The sequence below is a fragment of the Bombina bombina genome, chromosome 6, assembly GCF_027579735.1.
Source record: "Bombina bombina isolate aBomBom1 chromosome 6, aBomBom1.pri, whole genome shotgun sequence".
NCBI classification, from domain to species: Eukaryota; Metazoa; Chordata; class Amphibia; order Anura; family Bombinatoridae; genus Bombina; species Bombina bombina.
Genome location: NC_069504.1, coordinates 606,821,688 through 606,828,987, shown reverse-complemented (window position 1 = coordinate 606,828,987; position 7,300 = coordinate 606,821,688). Strand labels below are relative to the sequence as shown.

Sequence of the window (7,300 nt, the reverse complement as noted above, 5' to 3'; positions counted from 1 at the left end):
TATCCCAATGCTATCTCACTGTGTCATTATATACTTTGGGAACTTTCTTCTAGCTCCTGAGACATTAGAGTATACTTTGGAAACATTTTTAAGATCTGGATATGCAGAGAGTCAGCTTATGCATCACACAATGTGAGGCTATTTGTAGAGCACTGCTTATCTTATACTATTAGTAAAAGGTTCATTTATAATGTGTTGCAAATTAAATATGCTAGAATTAATTTGTTATACGCTCCAACTTACTAATGCCGGGTGCCCAAGGATAGGTATTTCAAGATCATAATAATACCGTCTGGGTCATACCATTACCCTAATAATTGGCACCCAGTGAGAATGATATAGTGCAGCTTAAGGACAGCCCTGATAGTAATACTGTGGGACCTTGATATTACTTTATCTTGTAGTATGCTTTGCTTATATAGTTTGTTGCTGGCTTTTTCCAACATAGGCTGCAGACATCTTTTCTGTATATCTTGCCTGTGGGTTAGTGGGGAGCCCCGGGGGAGTTACATACGCAAACCGGCGAAATTGATGTCATGGCAGCTATATTATAGTTATACTAATTGTGGGTCACAAATATGATACTTTTAATGATACTGATATACCACACTTATGAGTCTGTCCGTTCTGGGGGCGAGAGGGGGTCCTCAGTGGGGACAAGTATATTTTACTGTTGTATTATCTAAGTATCACTGTTACACTTTTGTCCGAGACAACACTTACAAAACATGTGAATCTCCTTCCGGACCAGTGGCCAGGGTCCTGAGGGAGTCCATATAAAGGAAGATTAACCCACGAACACACAAACCTTTGGTTATTTAACGCGAGATCCCTAAGTTGTAGTCGGCAGTTGAACATCATGCTACTAACTTATTCTTACAAGATTGATGTTAGCTCAAACTTTGTAGTCTAGCGACGCTAAACAGTAAAGCCCCATAGCATGGTAGGGGGGCTTTTAGTTCTACAGGATGTCCAGGTCTCTGCTATTCGTCTTATCTTAAAGAAAGCTATGGAAAGTATATTCTGCCCAGAACAAGCAACACTTATTTTTACCCCCTATACCCTGTTAAGTCTAATCACCCTTATGTTTATAGTTCTCAGATGTTCAGCACTAGCTTACCTCCTCCCCCCACAAGCAGAGCCCTTAACAGGGTTCCAATTAGGCGGACTACTTTCGCCTCAATTCCTTTCATTTTATAAGAAATATGTGCCCTCACCGACTTGAACTAAGTTATTCTCTTATGTACTTAATGTACGTTAAACCATCTTGGACATATGTGTTCGAACTTCATGTTTAAAGATATTTGAGTAGGGGTCCTGCGCGACCCCAATAGTTATCAAGTTATTCTCTTATGTATTTAATGCACGTTAATCCATCTTGGGCATATGCGTACAAACTTTATGTTTAAAGATATTGGAGTAGGGGTCCTGCGCGACCCCAATTGTTACCTTTTACTTTCATACTAAATAAAAATAAAAAATAAAAACTAAAAAACAAAAAAAACAAAAAAAAAACAAAAAACATAAATATATATGTATATACACATCGTAACACATAAATATATATGTATATACACATCGTAGCACATAAATATATCTGTATATACACATATTAACACATAAATATATATGTATATAAGCATATTAACACATAAATATATCTGTATATACACATAGTAACACATAAATATATTTGTATATACACATATTAACACATAAATATATATGTATATACAGATATTAACACATACATATACAGGTGGCCCTCGGTTTACGATGGTTCAATTTGCGCCATTTCAGAATAACGCCCTTTTTTTGCTATTGAAAAGCATTGACTGCTATTGAAAGCATTAGCACATGCATACATTGTGTTGTCCGCTTGTTTTGCAGCAAACACATGCAAAGAAAAGCAAGCCAGACATGATTAATGGATCAGCTTTCAAAGGGACAAGATCTACTAGCAGCCACTTCCCTTAGCTGCAGACTCAATGCAGAGAACTGTTTGCAGAAAAAGGCAAGTAAAAAAACGTTTTTGTTCATTAAACTTAGTTTGATGATGATACAGTCTGTTGTGTGATTATTTTGTTTTTGTTCATTAAACTTAGTTTGATGATGAAAAAAAAAAAAAAAAAAAAAAAAAAAAAAGGATACCAAGAAGACAATGCAAATGACTAATTGATAATAGATGTAAATTGAAAAGTATTTAAAATTGCATGCTCTGTCTGAATCATGAATAAAAATGTTTGACTTCACTGCCATTGTCCCTTTAAGTAATAACAAACTTACATGGTAAAGAATCACTCACAATAATATCTAAAGTAGTCATTCTTGAGCAGGTTAACTAAATCTCGAGTGCTACAGCCCTCAGTCGGGACCATTGCCCAATATAAGGGAAGAGTAATACAAAAAAAAATATTACAATTTCTCTTGGATTTAATGGTTACCATCTTTAAAAAAAAAAAGAATAGTAGCACTTTTTGCAATATTGCAATATATATATTGATTTATTTTATTACCATCTTAAAAAAATTATAGTAACACATTTTGCAATATTGCTAGACTATATTGAATATTTTAATGTTCAAATTCTAGTAGGCCAACAGCATTGACGTGGTACCAGATAGATCTGAAAAGTTTGCCAAAGCAAAAAACGTTAAAAGTCATTACTTTAAAGCATGAGAAATCACTGATGGTCTTAAGGCTGCGACACACTGCAAGCGATGCGAAGCAGCTGCTTCGCTCCGTGTCGCATCGCTTCTGAAGATCAAATATTTCATCTCTGATAGCTCAGCTACGCGGCCTGACGCAGCAGACTGCTCAGAGATGAAAAGGCAGGACACACTGAGCGCGCACAACCGCATCTACACGCTGCGCGCCGCTCCGCTTACAGTGTGTCACAGCCTTTAGTATGTAGGCTCCATAGAATCAAATTGTAAACTGAAGTTTTTCTCATTGTTACGTTTAGTGATTTTAGGCCTGCAAAAATTTAATATAGAATTTTAAGTTAAAGTACACACCTAAACAGGGAGTAAAACTTTAAGTACATACATATTTGAAACAAAATATTTTATTAAGTTTTCATACACACAAAACGTAAAATCTGAAATAAAAATATCAAAAAGACAAAATATAGCATATAGAATTCTTTTTATTTAACTTAAATCTTGTAGTATTGTAACTACTAGAAAAAAAGCAGAGTAAGAGAAACTAAAACTGTCTTAGGTTCAGCCATTCAAAATAGACAAGGTTTCTTCTTCTCAATATTGTAAAGAATTCAGAGTATATAGCAAGAACAGGAATAAATTCTTACAACAGAATATACAAAAAACATTTTTTTTTATCTACTGATTCATTTTGATATAAACACAGGAATCTTTATGAATAATTTACACACAGCATCATTTTAATGTTACAAATTGGCCATGTTATTTTTATTGTATTTTTTTAATTTTATTTTTTTAATATGAAAACTTGGAGAAAAAAAAAAAAGGTTTTTTTTTTTAACCCATTTATTTTATTTGCAATGCTTCAAATCTATAGCGCTTTTTTTTTTTCTCATGTACTTTTTATTTTTTGTCCCAGAGGTAGAAAGAAACTCTGGCCAGTTCTTTCATCTAAGTCTTACTGGACTGAAAACAGAAAGAAGAAATAATGTAAAAAATCCTCTTTGCTTCAGGAAAGGTTAGAAAAGTAGTTATAGGTTGTTCTTTGAACCAGATTCTTGCTAAAAACGATATGTAATACAGTGCACAATAACTTTTGGATCCTTCTTTGGCAGAAAAGAAGTTAATCTACTGTTTTGTATGACTGTGTCCGAGCAATTTTCTATTTGTTTAAACAAATAAAAATGTTCTGTTGACGTTGCTCTACTAGTGGCATGACCATGTGATCTAATTTATAAAAGGCAAATTGTGATTTTAGATTTTCTAAGCTACTTCTCAAACCATTCCATTTTCTGTTCCCAACCAGTAATGACTATTTTATATTATGTTAACTGTACAGTAGAGTGAAATGACCAGTTTAGTTCATCAAAATCTAACCAGAGGGTTATGAATAATAAAACAAACAAAACAACGACAAAAAAAAAAAACAAGTTAAAAAAAAAAACAAGTTAAAAAAAAAGGAGCTGAAAATACAGAACTGTTCACCTAACAGATATATTTAAAAAAAGGTTTGGCATTATATATATGAAAATTCCCAACTCCTAAATACATTCTAGTGTGCTGCAGATCAGACTTATAACATACATAATATGGTGATATACAAGCTCACAATCTATATATAAAACATCTAATACAAAAGAAAGTGCCAGTTTCATAATTCATTTCTTGTTTTATAAACTACATATTAGACAATGTGTGTATTTACCTAAAAGAAAACCAAAGTAAAGACTTAAGATATTGTAAACCAAAATTACTATTTTATTCTTCACTTTTTGTGTGTGAAAAGACTACCCCATAATCTACTTGATTCACTCATCCTGTTGGTAATGTTTAACTCCTACCATGCAAACTGATCTAGGGGACAGCAGAGATTACCGTAAATTAATTTGAGTTTAATACACAAGAGGTTCACAAGAGGTTACGTGGACTAATGTGCATGGATACAATGCTTACCCCTAAAATCTCTACCTCTACATGTTTGTTTAAAAAAATAATAATAAATATTTCTGGAATTTTTTTGGGGGGCAGTAAGATAGTCCAGGTGCACAGCCATTTGAGGTGGCAGGATTAATTACTTTATGTAGCATATTTTCTAGAATATGTAAGAGCTGTTAACAGGTAGTGAAAAAAGCTTCAATTTTGGTTAAGATTTTTTGAATATAGACCCTGGTGCCACAATGTGTCATGCCATTAAAAGTAATTTCATATTTTAATCCTAACCAATTGTGAGTATCCATTAATGTGCATATTTAGCATCACTCCTAGCCACAGAAATAAATTAAGAACATATTCTTGTAACCTCAAGAATAATGAATGCAATAAATAAGATATAAATGAATAGTTCTGTATTTTCTACTCCTCTCAACAGAAGGATACATTTCTTCTGAACATACATTAATTTTACCTGCTTCAGACGTTTGAGAATGACCAAAGTTTATACGGCATAAGAATCTACTTGACTTAAATACAGGCAATTTTTTGTATGTGTTTATATTGTTTGCACCCAGCACATTCTAAAACAAAAAACAAGCTCTCAAAAAAAAAAAAGTCAACACCAATACACAAAATAATAATAATGGAGTTAAAGAAAGAGTGGAAATAAGTAAATAACACCAATTTAGAGTCTGCTCCTTTTATTTTGTTTCTTGTCCTCTCATCTTATATTACTCAGATAACATTAATTTCTTATGATAAAAAGTCAAACTGTGATAAGAGGATGACATAAGGATTAGTATTCTATAAATTTAGTCAAATGAGAATCATCCACATACATCTGAACAGAGGCTTTTTTTTTAGCCTTCACTTGATTTAAGGAAGCCATATTCACAAAAAGGATGTCTGGATATTTTTCATGCTGAGATAGGTGAACGGCTTTACTATTTTGATAAGTCTTTGCATTTTTTGTAGCAATGTGATCTAGTCTAGCAACACAGCAAGTCGCACATTTCTATGAGGTTCAATTGGTGATAGCTGTAACACTGATTTCTGTCAGACATATCACATCTGTTTCAGTCAAGCTTTACAACCAGTGAATGTTGCCATGGGAATGGAGACAGTCGAGATAGCTAATCCTGACCAAAACCCATGTGAAATGATTTGTTTCTAGTTTGCCATATCGGAGAGGCTAGAATCAAGTCAGGCCTTTAAGAATATTGAATGTAAATAACAACAGGTCCTTCATTGTAACTATCCTTCAAAATATCAGTTTAAATACATTTAAAATAATTAATTGCTTGCTCTGATACACTGACTAGTTATATACATTCACGTATGCAGTAACATAAAGGAACAGCACTCAAACCCAAAATATTTAAACCTATCCTAATGACCTGTTGCCCAATTTCTTTGTTAACAATTTGCTAAGCATACAATTAATGATTAATATGATTTTTGCAGCCTGGAAATCTCAATGTATGGCTGTCCTAAACAACAGACAAATATAAATCCAAATGACTGCTTCACAATGTCAATTAAGTCATGCTAAGAATGCAGTGTAACATCGCCACCAGTTTAAATGGCAAACCTATACAACAAAATATGATTTACTGCTGTAAGAGAACTAACAAGTCTTCCAGTTGAAGAGTCAATATATTCTCTCTGGATCTTATAAGGGGTTTACATATTTTTAAAAGCAGACACTTGCAAAATAACAGGAAAATGCTGTGGTAACTACTATCATGGGAATTAATACTAACTAAAAGATTCTTGTATACATACCATACTCTATTTAGATAAAGTAATGCCCACTTACTCTCAATCATTTATTGAAAGGTTTGGGAGTAAGTGGACGTTACCATTTCTGCATGAAGGAGTCTTTTGGAGTGTCATTTACCACTCTCCCAACTCAAATAAAGATTGATTTGCAAAGGACCGATAAGTCAAACCTTTTGTCTGTATTTACCAAAAGGCAGATGTCATGGTATATAGAAAATGTAACAAAAACAATCCTTGCTACTACTCATCCACAATGGTGATTAGGACAATACAGTACTTCTTGCGGTGATCACACAAGTGGGTATTTTCTGCTTTAACTCCATATAATAATAACATCACACATATAAACACAAACTGGACAGTTTAATCAAAACCCTCATAGTTGATTGAGATTTGAGGAACCTGTTTAGCAATATGTGCGAAAAGGTGTGTGTAGAGGAAATCACCATATCAAGAGGTCATCACAATATCAAGAGGTTATCTGCTTCAGAACAGAAATTAAGGGGCACTTAAGCTTGTATTATGGGACTTCAATCACTTTAACTGAGACCAAAAGTGACAATATCTAGTAACCAAACAGAATATACACATAGCTATCTAGCTGCCCGAAAACATTAAACAGTGTTTAGATATACTAAGACGAAGGGCTTACTTTAAGAATGCAGTGTCATGTTTTCTGAGGTTTAAGAGTTTAACAGCTGACTGGATAAGAAGATTGCATAGAAGAGTCTTAGCTGTATTATCATATATAGAAAACAATTATATTAGTCTGCAGAAAACATCCTAATATATTTATTTATGTCCATAATGAAATATCTCAGAAAGTAATGGTGTTTGAAATGTCTATTCACCAACTGTGCTCAGCTGAATATTGGGCATTAACACCCTTTTCATAAGTTTTTTTAATTGCCAAGCAAGATAAT

The 7,300-nt window shown here is 33.2% G+C and overlaps 1 protein-coding gene across 1 annotated transcript in view; it reads right to left on the bottom strand.

The window, feature by feature from the left end:
- Nucleotides 1–3,130: 3,130 nt before the first annotated feature.
- The window catches only part of IGF1R (insulin like growth factor 1 receptor), an 857,678-nt gene continuing 853,508 nt past the window's right edge, over nucleotides 3,131–7,300 (bottom strand). Inside the window, exon 20 of the mRNA XM_053717616.1 lies at nucleotides 3,131–7,300. This exon is cut by the window's right edge and continues 4,049 nt beyond it. The gene's annotated coding sequence lies outside the window, so the exon portion shown is untranslated.